We start from the raw sequence: 19,110 nt of genomic DNA on the forward strand, positions 1-19,110 counted from the left end.
CACGAAAGAACAATCCGTCAGCCATTTGGAAAGTGAATAAAGAGCAGACACCTCTCTCGAATCCCTGTTCACGATGAACTGCAATGAACAACAGTAGCTTCCTCACGTTAATGAATACCGACGTTTTCACTCATAAGACAACCTGGTTGCAAACTGGCGCTTTGGTTAGGACTTCAAAAGTAACAAGATGGATCGATGATGTACGGCGTGCTGTTTACATAAGTTCCCAGGAAACTATTACTACGCCCGCTGTGCTATAAAAGATCTCCTTCCTTTCCTCAGAACAGTAAAATAAAGCGGAAGGAAATAATAATTTCCAGAAGTAATAAAACTGCATACAGTGTCCTGCAGTATAAAGGTAGCGCAGTTTTGGCCCTGAGGAAGATCACATAGAAAGAAGAATCACTTCTCAATGCAGCCGCACCCATAACTAAACTGTAGGCAACCTTTAAAAATTGTTAAATACAAATTATTCTGTGACCTAAACTTACTTCAAAGTGTACGCTTCACGTAAGTCTATTCATTTTCATGGAGCCAACTATTTCTTGCAATGTAAGGCGAGCCAAACTACAGTGGACTAGATCATTTAATCGTTCTAAATGCCACAATAATAAACGAAACAACAATTTTGGTTCCAACTGGATAAAGTAGGACCGGGACAGGTCGGTCAGTACAGTTTCTGGCTAAAGGAAGAACTGATTTTTCACTTCGCCGCATACAAACTGACCCTGAGGCCCAAGCTCCTATTCATTAATTACATAGGGCATTTTAAGTGAAGGGGCAGATTTATAAAGGTGATTGCTGAACTAGTCTGATACTGAATTTCGAGATGCTTAAAGTCATACAATCGTTTTCAACGCGTATTTATTAAACCCGTTAAACACCAGTGGTAACAATATGTACCACCTGCTTTAACAATCTAAAACTCCGTATTTTGCCTATGGAGCATATATGTGGGTTTCGTACATTCCTCAGAATAAACAGCGATTAACTCCTTAAACAGCAACAACAAATACTTTTTTATAATGCAGAAATATTGTGGTCTCTCTGCGGTTGGAAATGAACCTTTAAATAATTAATTAGATGAGTATTAATATCAGAAGGAAGAGCGGGCATTACATGTGAACTTTCTAGCAATAAGATTCTCTCCCCCCCCACCAAATAAAGTGTCTCTCACTTCTCCCCCATAATTTTCGTCTTTCCTTCTACTCTTCTATTATCCCTTATAACAATCTCATTCTCTTTCTCTCTCTCTCTCCCTTCGGACTAACCTCAATCACTGAACCTGGGATTAAATAAGATGACTGTCTTCTGGTTGTATCGCCGTGTAGTGTGGTAGAAATTTTCCGACATTTCAGAGGTCCTTGCTGCGATCATGATAGAGGCATCAAGAACCTCTGAAACGCTTGTAAGCTACCATACTGCAGGTTGCTACAACCCAGAAGACAGTCACCTTCGGACTCATCGCCGTAAAAACCTCAAATCTTACCTGGGATTAACTATTTCTAACGACTAACATACTATCGTCACAATCATCTGGAAATTTACATATATATAAAACACTGTCAAGTGCTATTTGTGAAGAGCATTCACGCTTTATTTGTATATCACAGGTGGTGTATCTCGTCAGTCTTATAACGTGGTGACAGATTTCAGACGGTCAACGAACATCACGAACAGACGTCGAAAACCACGGAACTAAAATCTTTACATCCGAAATGAAACTTGTTGATGAAAGGAGGGCAGGCACCATGCGGCCCGTTAGGAAGGAAAAGTAATTGTAATGAAAATCTTCGTCTGTGATGAGCACACAGCAATGGAATCATTAAACTCTCTACTTCAACAGCAATTAAACTCAGCGCAAGTGGCGATAGAATACTGTGAGATGGAGAGAATGGCAAAATGGACGCGAAGACGAAGAAGGAGGAGGTGAAATGCAGTTGCCGAGTGAAATTACACCTCACAGAAGCGCCTAATGTACCACTAGAGAAAATCAAAATGGCGAAGAAAATCACCAAGCATTCTCCAGCTCTTTGATATTCATATCGAAATTGAAATGGTATTGAATCAGCATCCATCTTAAACACTGATGATCTCTTGAGGTCGAAACGCGTTTGGCACTAAGTGTTTTTTAGTGTATAAACAGTTTTGTTTGTATGCATTATTTTATATATGTTAGATAAATAATAAAATCTTAACTAATAAAAAACTTAATAATTTATAGTAGGAACGTATAAAATAGGCCTACAATGAACTATTGTTTCGAAGATGGTTGTCTTCTGGGTTATTGCGCCGTGTAGTCTGGTAGAAGTTTACCGACGTTGCAGACGTCCTTGATGCCTCTACGATCGCGGTACGAACATCCCAGAAAACAGTCATCTTTGCTGAAACTGTGGTGGAAACCACAATCTTCCTGTTATGATAACAACGTCAATTTTTAACAACTGAAATTAAACTCCGATTTCTCATCATAGATTCACGAAGTTAAAATTTCTCCTGTACAAATGCATTTTATAATGTGTACATATACATTGTTTACATATATGCTTCGTGACAACGCTTTGAATAGAGCGCAGTACAGCAAAACGCTAATTTCCATTCGAGACGCGTTATTGCTGATGAAGTAAGTTAGAGAGGTTCGCGTGAGGGATATTTAGAGTCAGAGATATGCAACCCTCATTACACTGCCTCTGTACACACAAATCCTGGCAACCAATCCCTTCTTACCCCACACAATGTGGTCCAGGATCATAAATCTGGCAGAAATCTCCAGAACTGGACTGAAATTACAAGGGGAGGCGAGTTTGGGTACACGATAGCAGCCCTTTGAATGTAACTAATAACGAAAATTGAATTAGCCACACAGATTTAACCTATTTTCCACTCCTCCAACCTCTTTCCTGCTATGCTTCTTTCTTCGTGTAAGCAGTGGACAGATTACTACGTTCCATAGCAGTTCTCCTTTCTGCGAAAGTCTTGCAGTTTATGACCTGTGTACTCGAAGCTACACGACCCGGAATCTTTATCTGGCCGAATAAATGTTCAAAAGGCATGAGGGTTAAGAGAGGGAAATTCCTCATTTAACAGTGTTTTAATCAGCAAGAAAATAAAGGATCTTGAACGGAATATTTTGTAGATTGAACAGAATTAAATCTGTAAGACTACGTCTTCAACGTAGCATATAAATTCAGGTACGTGTATCTCAAAAATCTGGTAAAATCTTAGAAATTTAAAGAACATCTCTGTTGTAATGAAACTTCAGAATATTTTGAATTAATAACTTATACCTGTAGCTTATGGACAAAAAGTAACATATAACATTTACTTCGGAATTTACATTGTCATTATGATCTTGTGATGTACGTTTAATATTCAACGGAAAATCTCCTGATTTGTTATTCAGTACAAAATTTATCCAAGTGTGTTTTTCGTATTTGGAAATAAAAAATTCAGACCTTCACATTAAAACGTTAGTAACTGTTTTACTTCATGAAGTTGGAATAAAATATGTAAATAAATTATTACACATATGGTTTATTAATCTTCGAAAGTTTGCTCCTAGATGACAAATTCCCATACGTTTCCTAAAGGCTCACTGAAGAAGAAGAAGAAGTACCTTTTTAGGCCATCTTTAATTAAAATACGTGACAGACACACGTGTGTGTGTGTGTGTGTTACAATGCGCCTCAATTTATAGCGTTAATGGCAAACTTTTGTTTCGAGAGAGAAGGGCCGTAGTAATAGAAAAGAGAAATCGGGAAGCAGCCGATAGTCAATTGCGTTCTACTCAACTGTCATTAATGAGATGACGGAAAATCTGTTCTGAAAACCGCGCTGAATTTCAGCTTCATTTCCAACGCCGCACACTGAAGGCACACACGTATTCCGAGTGTCCATTATGTGACAGGCTTTGCTAATCGGAATTAAGCAAGCTTTAATTTGATAGTTGAAGTTTGTGAATAATTACAAATGGGCTTAAGTTTAATCCTGAAGGGGATTTTCACTTTCCTTTTACGAAGAAGCCTAATACATTTATAAAAGGCGTTGGTCAGACGAAATCAAATGTCGCATTTCCTACGGGGGGTCCCACATTACGTATCCCTTCTACTGCCTGCTCTTTCCTTGCGACAAAGCCGTTGATAATTCAAGTGACTCCTATTTTAATTTGAAACTTTAAATGAATGGCGGATGTAGGGGGTTTCTATAAAGGGCGGGAACATGAAATTGGCTCTTATTTCTTTCTACGTCACAACTGTTTCCATCTTCTTTCTCTTCCAGCATTTGTTCATAAAACTACTTTGCAAGTGGAAATTCGATGCCTCAATCATTACCCCCACACGTCCTCCTAGTCTACCCCTCATCCGCTTACAACCCTAAAAGAGAACTTCGTTCGAAATCCTACGCGCCGGCTCTGACTGACTGTGAACACGTCCGGTAGAGTTCAAGCATCACTAATTGATAGCTCGAGCGTTGTTAGGGGCCCATCAGGCACTCCGTAGCCTTTGTGACGGCCCTACGAAGCGTGTGCCATTCTGACAATACAACAGTCATTCGGCAGACACAACTTACTTCAGCGGGAATAGAAATTTCTACCTGTTTTGCGACGTTTCAGTTGGCATTAACCAAGCATTATAACTTCCCTTCACTTCATCAGTATCAGATAACAGACGTGTCTTGCACGTGTACTGAGTAAGTTGACTGACCAAGAACAGTTGGCCTCTAAACAGCGACGTAAAGAACTAAAACATCAGAACAATTTAAAAAATAAAGAAAAGCGAAGGAAGACTTACATTGATAAACGTAGAAAAACTTATTCAACAAGAACACGAGAGCAAAAAAAACAACAGAAAAAAGACGGAGATTTGCAAGGGTGGGGTTGGACGTAGGTAGTTGACTGACCAAGAACAGTTGGCCTCTGAACAGCGACGTAAAGAAGTAAAATATCAGATTAGAGAAAGCGCTCCGAAAGGAGCGCGTTGCTCTAGTATAAGAAAACACGGCACATAATCAACAAACGGACAAGAGAAAAAATGTTAAGACACGACACAAAATGTAAACATGTACAGAAGGGAGACAATTCAGGCTGTTAGCGAAGAATAGGAACAATAAGGTATGTAATAGGCTGTAGAATTGTTGCCGATGCGACGTTTCGTATGTCAGAAATTTCAACAAGTTAGGTAATGTATGCATCGCGTAGCTGATACTGTCTCTACATTTCAATTTCATAAAAACGGTAAACAGGCAAGGTGGGACCAGCAACTGAAACCTTCTCATGAAAAATTGTTAAAATAATAGTCCTGAGTCATCAAAGACAGCACAAAAATTAAAATGCGAAACATGTAACAACTGAACTTGCTACATTACACGTGGGTTGAATTAAAAAAAATGCTTAATGGGTTTAATTAACATTGGTATTTACATGTCTGGGCAGTTTTGTAAATTTTAATCTTTACTCTTTTGGATAGGAGACGGGAAGAGAAAAGAATTTATGAACCGAACTGAACTGAACGGTGGAATTAGAAAAAGTGACTGGTTGAATGAACAAATGAGCGAGTTGAGTGAGGATTTTGCAAGGGTCCACTTTTACAACAGAAAAACTGGTGGAAAAAAGACTGGGATAGAAGAGAATAAAGATGATGCCTTGGGAATTTAGGAAGCATTATGAAAAAGACAGAGTAAAACTTGAGCCATTAAATCTTACTTACAGAAACTGCGTAGCTAGAATAGAAAAGACGCAAGCAAAGTGTTAGAGTGACGAAGTGTTTGAAGAAAGAGTGGATTCTGCACAGAAATTGAAATCCACAGTTATAGGCGTGTGTATAAAAGAGCAATGTAGCGCCATAAACTGAAGTTGACCATGGCATATATATATATATATATATATATATATATATATATATATATATATATATACCGAGTTTAGTATGGCGAAAATAATAGTTTCAGCAGCTCTTAAATTCGTAAACAGAGGATGAAATAGAGTTAATGACTAATGTCTAAGTATAAAAGGCATCAAATATGTGCAGATTTTAACCATTTCCATTATAAATAACCAACAGAATTTTCTAGTCACGTTAAATCCTGATATCTGGAGCAAAAATGGTAAATATAAGAAACACAAAGTACTATAGCGTTTTAGTAGCAAGTTTATGAAATAAAAAATGTTAATAATTTGTAACAAATTCGTGGCTAAATCCTAAGATAATTAATTTACATTTCTAGTGCACAGCATCGTCCAAGTGATAATACAGTAGACATTTCCATCAATTTACAGAGTAATAGAAGAGGGAAAATAATAACAAATGTAGAAGTCAAAAATTATTACCACTTTGCTACTAAAACATACTTATGAAACACTTTTTATCAATTTGGCCGAAATAAAATTGGTTTCTACATAGTACCACCACTAATTTCGCTAGACTAATCTTGCGCTTTCTTTGTCTGTTGATCGTAGCGTAAACTATCATAAATAACTTGCGTTAATATGGGTATTAATAAATGCGACATAATCCATGTTAAAATTAAAATAAAATTACAGCCTCTATATCGGAAATTTTTAATAACTTACTTAAACCTTCCATAAGGAATGAGGAGAAATCCCTTTTGAAAAAAGGATACGTGATAATTCATGAAATGTAATTTTACACAGCACAATGATGGCCGAACTGCGTACATATTCGAACTTGATCTTCTGCCAGGATATGTTCAGAGCGTGTATCTACCTTATCTCTCTCATTCTCTCAGTCGGTTGCTGCCTTGACTAATGACTAATGCGATGGATGAATTAGTGACACCCCAACAATAGCAAGCCCCTCCTCCTTTGGGCCCCGTACCTACACATTAATCCGGGAATGAATGGCTCCGTGTAATCCAGAGATATTTGATGATGATATTCATTCTCTTGCGAGACATGCAATTCATTTCGTGAATTAAACTCAGACTCTTAAAAATTTTAAGCCATTTAATGAGAACTGGAACAGACTTCAACCAGTTTAAATTAAAAATAATCCTGGTAGCCACTTATAATCTTAATCCCTGTTGTCTTATGTTTAAACAAAGGTATAAATTAATTTACTAACTCCACGAAGTGTAATCGTTCTTGAGAAACTGATCCCAGATTTTTAATTCCTGTTATATCCATACCGTACATAAACATACATTTCATTTTGTATGATTTGAGGTTTTCACAGCGGTGAGTATGAAGATTTCTGTCAGATTTCAGAGGTCATACTGCCTCCGTCATCAGGGTGATGATTCGCCCTGATGACGGAGGCAGTATGATCTCTGAAACGTTGGTAAACATCGACCAGACTACACAGCGCAACAACCCAGAAGACAGAAATCGTCATAGCGTAGATAACTAAGAAAGAATCGCCCTGATGACGGAGGCAGTATGACCTCCGAAACGTTGGTAAACATCGACCAGACTACACAGCGCAACAACCCAGAAGACAGAAATCTTCATACATTTCATTATCTATCAAATATCATAATAGGTGGCATTATCTAAAACCTATCTAAAATCATTACCCAACATGCTTCGACATTACTGCCATCATCAGGGGCTAATGTTAGCTTCTAACGAAAAACTTTCCTTGAAATAATTCCACAAAATTATGTTCGACAAAAGAAGAAAGTTTCAATATTTATGACTGAAAATCTTAAGTCCAGATACATTATGGCTTCAATTACAGCAGATTACCTTAAAAATATCGTGTATTATATGCAAGCCAGTATGGCAGGCAGACACAAAGCTTCTACTCGGTGCATTTTGGCGTTTGAATACCACGGGGTAAATGCATTTGTATTCACGGTTCACAGAATACTAGCCGATTAATTACCCGTCGAAACAAATAAGCCACATACAAAGTCCGAACAGGGGATTTATATACAATTCACAGAGAAAATTAACGGCTTCAAATTTGTTTATTGTTTTCTATGTTCTGTAATGAAGGATAGTCTGTTGATGTACGTTATAAACGCCTCTGCTAAAAGCGCATATGAAAGAGACTATACCTAGTAAATTAATACATCACAAATTAGTATAAATGAATGATTTCACTGGAACAACCCAAGAAAAGGTGTGTAATGGGATTACTAAATTGTTGTTTAAACAGGTATGTTAATTCGAAACTATTTACGCGTGCATAGGGAAACTACAGCTGATACAGACACCACATAAACCAGGATACAAATGTCCTTCGTACATTGGCAATGCCAGTGTGATGCCTCTTATTTGATATGTACCTTGCACTCCTTCCGGAGTGTGGTGGGGAATTGGCATTCCGTATACTAATCAAACAGGCTAATTTAGGTTACTTCCCAAACGGGTGCATTGCGTTTTTATTATTGGTTGGGTCTCCACGCCTCCAAATTCTTAAAATTTAAAACGAATCAGCTTACTGTTTTCTGCTAGAAAGTCTGTGTATGTCATTGCTTGGAAGAATTAGATTAATTATCGCTGGAGCATGAAAATAAGATAAAGGACTTTTTATTTTCCATTTTTTAAAGTGTTAGCCGGGCTATCGCGGCTGACACGGTTAATATGAACGTTCCGCCCGTGGTCCAGGAGGACAAAGGAAACACAAATTATACTAAAAAAATTGTGAGCGGCTCTATATGTTTGCGAAATACCAGCGAATTATGACGTAGCCGAAACTATATACATGTCTCTGTCTATATAACATGGGGGAGACCTCGCTATACCGCTGAGTATTAGGCGGATTAGTGCATAATGCAGGCTAATTTAGAGCACCGTGCAGGCCGGCATGAATAAATTAGGACCCTACGTATTCCCCAACAGTTAGAGCATTACACATATCATATGAGAGGCTTTTGTACTACACGAATAAAACAGACAGTGATGAGCGCGCATATACAAAAAAGTAAACCGCGAGACGGAAAGAGGGAGTTGGGGGAGTTAGGGCCCCCTCATAGTTCCTCTCGGAAGTGTATCTCGGCAACACGGGGGACTAGCAGAAATATTTGCACCGTGGTTGGTGCTAGTTAGGTTTTCGTACGGTAGAATTTTTTATAACGCGTTATTATAACCAGAAAAGTTAATGAATGTAAAATTATATCCGAGTTACAAGGGTTGTATGCATGAAAGGAAATGCTGCAGTTTATACGTATATCTTGCTGTATCAATCTAAGGTCAGTATTCCACGTTTTTAAGCGTTATATGCACAATATGCATTAAATAAACGCATAAATGATTGGTTATGGACGTCATTCTGTCCGCAAGGTTCAACTTATGAACCGCTCAACGGATTTGGATACAATTCGGTATGGACATCATGGCATTGGGTACTACCTTAAATTCGTTCTTTTAATTTTCTACACTTGGACGTACAAACTTGTGAGGTGGGATCGACATTAGCTTCACCTGCAATAGGGCCACACAGTTATGCATGAGTATAGTTTTGCAGAAAATACAAAACTGGAAAAATAATTCTTTACACCATCTCACACAAACAGAGACAATGGTATTACGAAGATAATGAGTATTCACACCAACAATATTTGTCCATAGATGCATAAACAGGCCCAACACACACCTTATATCCCTAGTTTCTAGCGTGTCAAATTATTGAAGTCTGGTTAATAAACCCAGTACTGAGACCCCGCAGTAACACGTTCTCTTGAATCAAAGGTTCTGTTTCTCGCCACACAACCATTAGACTTGGTTGATCTGTACTTCTATTGATGTTCCTAACCTCAAATACGTTAAGGAACACACATCAACCAGTGTCCAGCTCAAACAAGAACCACGCGTGTAATGAAACGAGTGCCAACTTGAGGCACAATGGGATATCGACGTGTTCCCATGCCATATCTCCGGGTCCCTGCTGTGAAGGAAGATTAATGCCACAAAGGCTTCAGAACGACATCGACTTTCCTACCAGACCAGAATACAGGCAGAGCTACTGTTGCTCATATAATTTCCCCCGCCGAGAGAGAAAGAGACGAAACGTGAGATTCGATACCATATCATCAAATTACTGTGACAGCAACCCCATCTAGGCTTATCAAACAAATGGGTAATTCAATTTTGTTTACAGGCGGATGAAGTAACATTTTTACAATCCAGCTGTTTTGAAACAGTAATGTATGATTCGAGCTATAAGTTATTGAATTGCAAAAAAAAAATGACGAGCTTCTCTTAATAAATTCCCTGGAATCCCGAAAAAATCCGACGATTGAAACAACGATACAAATTTTTATACGAACGAATTTAAAGTTTGCAGACTGTTGTCGATCGATAATGCAGTTCTCGACCACCGAATTCCTTTCGCCCGATTTAATTTCCAATCCAGAAGCCTCACATTCTCATAAAATATATTTGAATTTCGTAGTTAGAATGTCTATGGTTAAAATTCATATTTCACTTAACATTAAGAATTCTTGACTCAAATGGAATGCTTGTGGATTGAAGGAATTCTTGCGATGCTAATATATCGATCTGTGCATTATAACAATACGGTCACCGGAAAAACCGCCACACGCTTTCTACAGGTAAAAAGACTCATTTGTGTGGCTCAGGGCGATTACCTCAAGTGACATTTCATTCACTTCAAATTTCGTGTAAATCGGCCAACTGATTCAAATATTTACACGGTTAAACTCACAGAAACTGCGTAGTTTTCTCATAGGTCTATATTTGTATTTGATAAAGTATTACAACAAATGTCAACTTGTGCAATATTCATGATCGAACGTTTGTTTGTACGGACTTAAAAGGATCTGTTTCAGGATCGAAAGAATGTCTTCCGGTTACAGAAATTATACCCTATCAACTGAACAAGTCTGCCTTTTCTCAGCTACACACGTACAGAAACAAACAGTTGACATTTACATATGACTACGTAATGAAGGGACCGTTCCCTTTTCCCTCATCCTTCGTCCACCCTTACTCAGCCTTAAGTTTTCAGGAGTTCCTCCGAGAGTAACCAAAGTTGGCAGCAAAACGTTTGACAGCGAAGTGAACAGACAAGAAACAGAATAAGTAGAAAAATTGAATATGGCTGTCTTCTGGGTTATTGAGCTGTGGTGTCTGATTGAAGTTCACCGACGTTTCAAAGGTGCTTGCTGGAGACAGCAAGCACTTCTGAAACGTCGGTAAACGTCTACCGTTCTAGCACACAACAACACAGAAGACAGCCATCTTCATACTCGCCATCATGAGAACCCGAAATGTCACCTACAGAAATAGAATATAAACCAAAAAACGTTGATCATGAAAACTTTCCGATCGCTAATTTGAGCTTCAGTTGAGAAACTCTTATATTATTCATAGCCAGAGGCTGCTGGCCTACCACTTGTAGCACATACATAGGAAGGCATGGGTGAGCTGGTTACGATAACACAGCACATCCCACTCAATGCAAATTTGCTCTAATTCAAACTGGCACTGAGCCCCTCACACATAGCCTGCCTGTCACACTCGATTGACAATATAAACATGGAAAATTCATAACACACCAATGCTACGCTATACTGAGGAGATTAACTTTTTTACTGATGCTTTGTTAGCTGGGAATTATTTTTGATGTTTAAATTTAGCTTTTGTTACGATAACGGGACACAGAAGTATAAACGGGTGAATAAGTAACGTTACAGCAATTGCATTTTTGTACGGAACCCCCAAACATACCGAGGAAATAGGCAGAACTCATTAAGAGCTTTATTTACTGTTGGTACCGTCCGTGTCAAAAGTACGTCTGAGTGTGGTGACATGACTACATATATTTCAAATTACAAAGTCCTGTTGTTTCTTTGCGTTCACGGTTTTTCGTTACATCGGACTGAATGATGAACTGAGACTATTACAGAGGTTCTTTAGTTGTTTAATGACACTGAGTTAACTACTATTTGTGTAAAATTGAGCGAAATAGAAGAATGAATGAACTTAAAACAATGTCAAATGGAAAAGTCCGTGGCCTATCTAAAGACAGTGAAGAAAATTTTCGATCACGACAGCGGGTGGTCCAGAAAAGGGTCGAATCGAGTACTTCATCAATAGCACGCATGCATACAAATACAATTTTAAATTCAGACCTTTAGAAAGAGATAAATGTTTTGGCGTAGAGCTGTCTGAAGAACTCCTATGTGATATAGAATATACAATAGCAATTCATGTATTCGAAGACAAAAGTGATTTTACTGTAACGTAAAGGTAAAGTCTGATGTGGATGTGGAAACCTACCTCGATAAAGAATGGAGGGTAATCAGCTTCACGCCTTGTCCGACTTTAACCGTTTACCCAAACTGGCCAATTTATGGACATATCTTATTTCCTATTTTGTTAAAAAAATAAAGAAATTTCAAACTTCGGAAGTTAATAAGCTTATTTTAGACTTCATCAAATTTAAACCGTATTTATAATTCCAAGTTTATTAAAAAGATTACTTGACTATAATAATTAACAATTCTTATAGTTAACGTATGCACAGTTAAAATGCTAAAACTGATGCATTTTCATTGCCCGAAAATATTTGTTCATTCCCTCTCGTTTCCTCTAAATTGCAAATGTACAGCAACCGCGGCTTAGTCAAATTCCTCTCACCCCCCCCCCCCAACCACAAAAGAACAAACCGTCCATGCTGGAGCCGTCTGGGTCTCTCGGAAGTAAAATTAACAAACATCCCCTGTTATTACAACTGTTAATAGCCGAAGGGGTGTGTTTCCACGGACCAGTTCTGTGCACTAGCTACGTACCACATATGCGGGTGCAGTGGATGATTATAAATATTGAATAACTTACGTACGTTATTCAATTACTGTGGAACAACGAGCTACGTGCAATTAGGAGAATGTTCTTAATTTGTAACTGAATCCAAAAATTCCCTATTTTAAAATTGCTAGTTATTACAGAAAAAACAATCGTTACCACTGCAGAAATTACTTCAACATCGATCCTTACTGCTCGCACACACATGCATCTCACTTTTAGCTACTCATTTAGTGTCTGATGTATTATTCAATTCAATTATGACGTCAGTAGTTCAAATTTAATTTTGGTGAAGTCAAACAAAGTCAAAAATAAAACAGTGGCAGAAATCTCGTTAACTGACTTTTATTTCCTGTACTGCATATGCGTTAATTTTCCACAACCTTGCCCAGTACGCGACGTTTCGGACTGGAGGCGTTTCTCTCCCAAAATATATATTCAGCCGAATCCTGAGTAGGGCACCGACCGTTTTATTTGAGTGGTTAGCACTCCTAATTTGTATTCGGGTTTAAATCTCGGCCCAGACACCGGATATCCTGACTGGTGTTTTTCGATGTTTTCCTCAATTTCTCCAGATAAATTCCGGGATATTGCCTTAAATCTGGCCACGACCAGTTCCTTCCACATCCTTTCCAATTCATTATTCACTGTCGTCCTCTTATCCGACATTACATAGTTTACTTACTGAGCGCGTCGTTAAATAAACTTTAAATAAATAATGCTCAGTAGGGCACGCGGAGAGTAATATTTAAATAAATATAAACTCTGTTAATTAAAAGCAGAAAGACGGAAGGATATTCCACTGTGTCTTTATTTTTAAAATCTGTCTTGTCTACATGCCTCAAAGAAAAATAACAGAAATGGTAAAAGCGTAAGATGGCTTTATTTAAAATAAAAGTATAATCCCTGGAATTTCAGAACATTTGAAATATTCAAAGTCTGTAAATCTCAAAGCTGTCCAGTTACATTTACAGTAACTTACTACTGTAATTGAGGGTCTCGTGGTTGTTAAGACGTTCATGTTCATCTTCCGCGTTGTAACGCCATGCGTAATTGTTCTTGTAGGTAGACACCGACGTTTCGAAATAACATATTTCCCCCATATTCAGGCTTAAAGGACTGACTACAATTATTTGTTCACTCAGAAGGTAAGTGAACAAAATCTGAACCATTTGTTTTGTGAAGATTTCCGTCTTCTGGGTATTTGCACTGTGTAGTCTGGTCGATGTTAACCAACGTTTCAGACGTCATCAGGGCCCAGGCAGTATGATCTCTGAAACGTTGGTTAATATCGACCAGACTACACAGCGCAACAACCCAGAAGACGGAAATCTTCATACTCACCGCTGTGAGAACCTCAAGTCTTACATTTGTTTTGTGTTTGAAGAATTCCGACTGTCTTCTGCAACGCATTTAAAATAAAAACTTTAGTCTGCTGTAAAACATAATTGTTGACACTTGTATTGTAAAAGAACGTGATGGAAATAGTTCACCGCGACTCTTTCCTTGGTTGCCAGCGATTAAAGTGACGGAACAGATCAAAATCCACACGCTTTATGTACGTATTCCTAATCTGTATCACCCGAACGGTATTGTTCGGTGATCAAGTTCGTTCGCGGGCACAGACATATCACGTGTCTCCACGTAGCCATATGCTACGATGTAACTGGATTATCCTAAACACCACCATAAAAGCAACCACAGCGCAAACAATACGAATACTCTAATAACCATTTGATTAATCACATTTGACGTCACTGTGGGCCTCACAGACATACAAGCTAATAACTGCAATAACACTCCTGTGAGAAAGCACGGTGTCAACGTTTCCATCGACACTCCATGACACACAACTATAGGGTCAATATATCATCATACCCTCCAGTAATTATTGAACATACCACTGAGAATTTACATGATATTCAACCCCCTTTCCGGTTAACAGTTGTACCAACCGACATACCTTCCCGAGGTGGCATGGAACCAATGTCATCCGTTAATAATATGACGTAAAGTATAACATGCCTCGGACAATATTTGTAACACGCCAAATACCAGTGTAGTGACAAATGAAACTCCACCCGCGAAATGTGCACACATTGTGGATAGCACAATTTGAAGTTAACGCTTGCTGATTATTTCAAAGCGGGGACACACAATACCGCCCATCGTAGTTGCAGAGTGAGTACTAATACGAAACGTAATACCTCACAAACATATGATAACCAGTTCTGTCGTTTCTACAAAAATCTCCGATCACCCCACTTTACCCTCTCACCAATAACGAAGAGTGGAGACGGAATTATTTGGACACCAGGGTGAGAACAAATCAACATGGAGTTAACTGTAAAGTTACGAGGTACTTAATTGTTAAATTTCCAAAATGATATTAAAGTTATTTATTAAAAAAAATACACAGACGAGAGAATAATATTACGAAACTAAGTGCAACAGATAAAATAAAGAAGCTGATTGTCTTGGGAGGTTTTTCTCAAGCTTAAGTTTCTAAAATGTTTCTTCTTCTTACATTACCCTCAGTATTCACAGCTCATAATTTTGGACCAATAAACTTCCTAACACTATACTTAGGAAACGCACAGAACGAATTTAACAACGAAATTCCAACGAAACGTAGAAGCGGGTTCATATCAAATTCAACAATATTCCGTTACAGAACATACAAGTGTTCAAATGACAAATTAACGCCCTAACACAATCGAAATGTTTCAGCTGTCAAATACTGACGTCAAAGTATCAAAAGCCTTGGGATCGAATCACAATTCACTAATTCGATCAACAGACAACGGCCAACGATAGCTTCAATTATGTGTCAAATTTGTGATGATGTAGATTAGTGTAACAGCTCCAGAGAGTTTGTCCTTATTAGATGTCAGTCACTTGTGTAGTGTGGGACGAGATACGTGTACTGAGACTCTACATTATTAAGTAGTTTGACATATTCGACATTCACGAGAGATTTGATCCTATGCGCAGTCAGAAATCAATCCTGTGGTATGATTTCTTGTAACGGTGAAATATCTGGTTGTATGTTTCGTGGTTTGATACCTTAGCTTACCCGGAAGATTTGCAAAAATCTCGCCTCTATTAGTTTCAACTGGAAATAGTCTAATTTTTCCTTAATTTCCTCTTGAAATCGGCAGAATGCCAAGATCTCCGTTGGTCTATCCAAATGACGTAGGAGGTGCAGTTTGCACTTTATCTGATTGTATAAATATGCATGTCAGTCTGTTTACACATCGTCATCTCCTATGTACATTAGACTAAATGGAATGAGATGGAATAACCCAAAGTCTCTCACGTTGGAGACTATTATCGTATGAATAGTGATTTTAGAGTGAAATGGCAGATCTAAACTTTGCCAAATAGAAGATACTCTTCCTCGTCTTCTAAGCCTGACGTTTTGCACTGCTGACTTGACAGTTTTCAAGCACTTAAGAAAACAAAGTCTTGGCGAAGAAGTTGTATTATTCTCCTAGTGAATGTCACTGGGTTTCAAAGAAGCTACGCTGTGTATCTCCGGCCTGGCGTAACAACCCACAATAACACATCCATATTCATACTCGCCGCCATAATAACCCGAAATCTTATTATTAAATGTAAACAACTATCTAAGTAAGCTCTTACCGAAAACTCAAACGCGAAGTTTCGCGTACAATTATTAGGTAACAATTTAGGGCATACGAAGATAAAATATTTTGAACTTAACTGTAAATTTTTTTTCAGAATTTAATATGATATTAAATGCCTACAAATTTTATTTGTTACTTGCCCCTAGATGCTTGAACACTAATACATATTCAAACGGTTTATTAACCATGCGGCGTCGTTGACAATAACAAAATCAACCACAGAACAACATTTCTATTTCAAAAGTTTCGAAGTCGAAAACCGAACTTGTGACATTCCTGGTAACTCCATAAAGAAATTCAAGCTATACATCAGATGCCCTATAAAACAACGAATTCCGGTAAGTGTAAGGGCGACACATTTTTAATTGTATAAAATTTTCGATTTTGAAGCAGAGGCTTGCTATAATTGTGTGCTGTAGCCATGCAAGTAGAAAGTTTCTGCGTGTGACGTGTAAGTATATACAATTATCGATCTTCACGATCAATAGCCTAATGTTCAGTTTGATCCAGCCGTTGTACACTTTACTCTTACATGACTCTCCCCACCGGACCGTAAATTGAATTGCGAGAAGTCGGTAGCCAACGCTATAGGCCCTACTGACCCTTCTGCTTGGAGTCAAAGAGCAAAGAGTGAAGTGCGTCTGTAAACATGTGTTTGTCAGGTGACAAACAAATCTAGTTTGTACACCGTAAAACAAAATTACACATCCCCAACTCGCAAGTATCAAACGCCTGACATCGGATTTAATAAGTACAGAAGAAGAATTTGTTATAATGGATCTTGACGAAAGGATTACGGTATCGCATGGAAAATTCTTGGATTCCGGAGAAAATAAACATACAATTGGAGTTATTTAAATTATTATAAATGAAGTATTTTTACAATATAATGTTGTAAATTCCAGCTAATAAATATTAGAATTAATTCATAATTTTGTAAAAAAAATTCAAAAAGTAAAGCTTGCCGCTATTTAAATTTCTCAGTATGAGTCACGTATATAAACTACGAATGAGTCTAATCCTTTGAAAATATTGGGACTTCTTTGTTGTCTGCTCATGAGAAGCAAATTTCCAATAACAAATCAAAGTAAAGATCACGCGTAGTATTCTTTGAAGCGCACAGCAACTGTTACTGAGAGCGTTAACGAGTTTAATTTCTATTCCCATGGCACTGACGTTCTCTGCGGGAAACGTGAGAAAAGTGGAGGTAAAATGGGTTTTCTAAGGTTATAATGGGGAAGAAATTAGTACGAATTACATTAATTCCTACCAGAACTTCCGTTAGCAGATGTTGGGCGTTCTCCACATTCGATGATCAGTCCAAGTGAGTGACCACTTGAGGAATTATTGTTGTCTGTAAAGACGAAGAACAAGAAGAAATTAAGAAACGAGAAGAAAGGACGCATCACTAGTGACTTTAAATACTGATAAAACGCGAAAAATAAGGTAGGACAAATTTTACCTCGGTTTAAGATCTAAATTTATTCTTTCATCTTCTAAAATATTTTTAAAAAAACCAATATTCCGTATCATAAAATTTCATAGATTACATGTTTAGATCGCGTACATTATGAATGCAGAGAGCAGAGATAACAACAGGTGAGATTTTAGGTTCCCACGGCGGGAAGTACGAAGATGGCTGTCTTTTGAGTTCTTGCGCCATGTAGTTTGATGGGAGATCGACCTGGTGATTGAGGCATAAGAACCTTACGAGGTGCGATCGGAAAGTTTCAAGACTGTGTCAATAGCGGGAGAGCCGGATGTAGTACGAGCTTCTGCCGCTAGGGGGTGCGGCCTACATTCATAGTGAATCAGTGTGCCAGCCGGCATCATCGAATTAGAATTTGTTTCTTAGTTACGGGCGTTTTGGTAGTGCATTACACTGACCCTCCTGCGATTTCGGAATGGCGTGTGCATCAAATTTTGCCAAAGACTCGCCAAAACGGCTACGGAAACCTATGAAATGCTAAAGCAAGCATTTGGGGAGTCCGCAATGGGTCGTGCACAAACTTTTGTGTGGAATTCACGTTTTAAAAATGGCCGAACCTCTGTCGATGATGACGAGCGTTCTGGACGACCATCTTCGAGCACAACGCCCGAAAATGTTACGAAGATTCGGCAGGTCATTCACGAAGATCGACGTCGTACCATCAACGACTTGTGCGACATTGTTGGGATAGGCTATGGAACCTGTCAGCTGATTCTAAAGGAAGAACTCCACATGCGACGCATCATGACAACGCGCCAGCGCACACCGCCCTCAAAGTTCGACAGTTTTTGGCCTCAAACACCATGGCCGTCATCCCGCACCCTCCTTATTCGCCGTGTGACTTCTTCCTCTTCCCAAAGATGAAAATTCAGCTAAAGGGAAGGAGATTTGAGACGATAGAAGAGATTCAGGCAGAATCGCAAATGGTGCTTGACAGGCTGACAAAGAAAGATTTCCAGGGATGCTTCCAGGCTTGGCAGCGGCGCTGGGATCGTTGTGTTCACTCCCAGGGGAACTACTTCGAGGGTGATGGATGAATTTAATACCTGAGATAAGTGTACGGGTTTTTATAGGCGCAGTCTAGAAACTTTCCGATCGCACCTCGTATGTATTCCCAAAGTAGTGGCCAAAATTAATGTGGACACAGCCAGCTAGGATGGCACTGAGACGCGGATGTAGTTGTCCGCCTCGACACGTTTCTTCCTTGAGTCAGTTTCAATCAGCGGAAAAGCTTACGAAAT

At 38.5% G+C, this 19,110-nt stretch overlaps 1 protein-coding gene across 7 annotated transcripts in view; it reads right to left on the reverse strand.

Annotated features, from left to right (window-relative positions):
* LOC110829531 (discoidin domain-containing receptor 2) overlaps positions 1-19,110 on the reverse strand; it is a 349,423-nt gene that overhangs the window by 276,417 nt on the left and 53,896 nt on the right. For 2 of the 7 annotated variants that reach the window (XM_087351863.1, XM_087351868.1), the window contains one exon: positions 17,651-17,734. The exons of the other annotated variants lie outside the window; for them this stretch is intronic. The gene's annotated coding sequence lies outside the window, so the exon portion shown is untranslated. The remainder of the gene's footprint in view (positions 1-17,650; positions 17,735-19,110) is intronic. 7 annotated transcript variants of the gene reach the window in all.

Source organism: Zootermopsis nevadensis, unplaced genomic scaffold (assembly GCF_977971745.1).
Source record: "Zootermopsis nevadensis isolate Lab colony 2312 unplaced genomic scaffold, Znev_1.0 Znev_ptg000020l, whole genome shotgun sequence".
NCBI lineage: Eukaryota > Metazoa > Arthropoda > Insecta > Blattodea > Termopsidae > Zootermopsis > Zootermopsis nevadensis.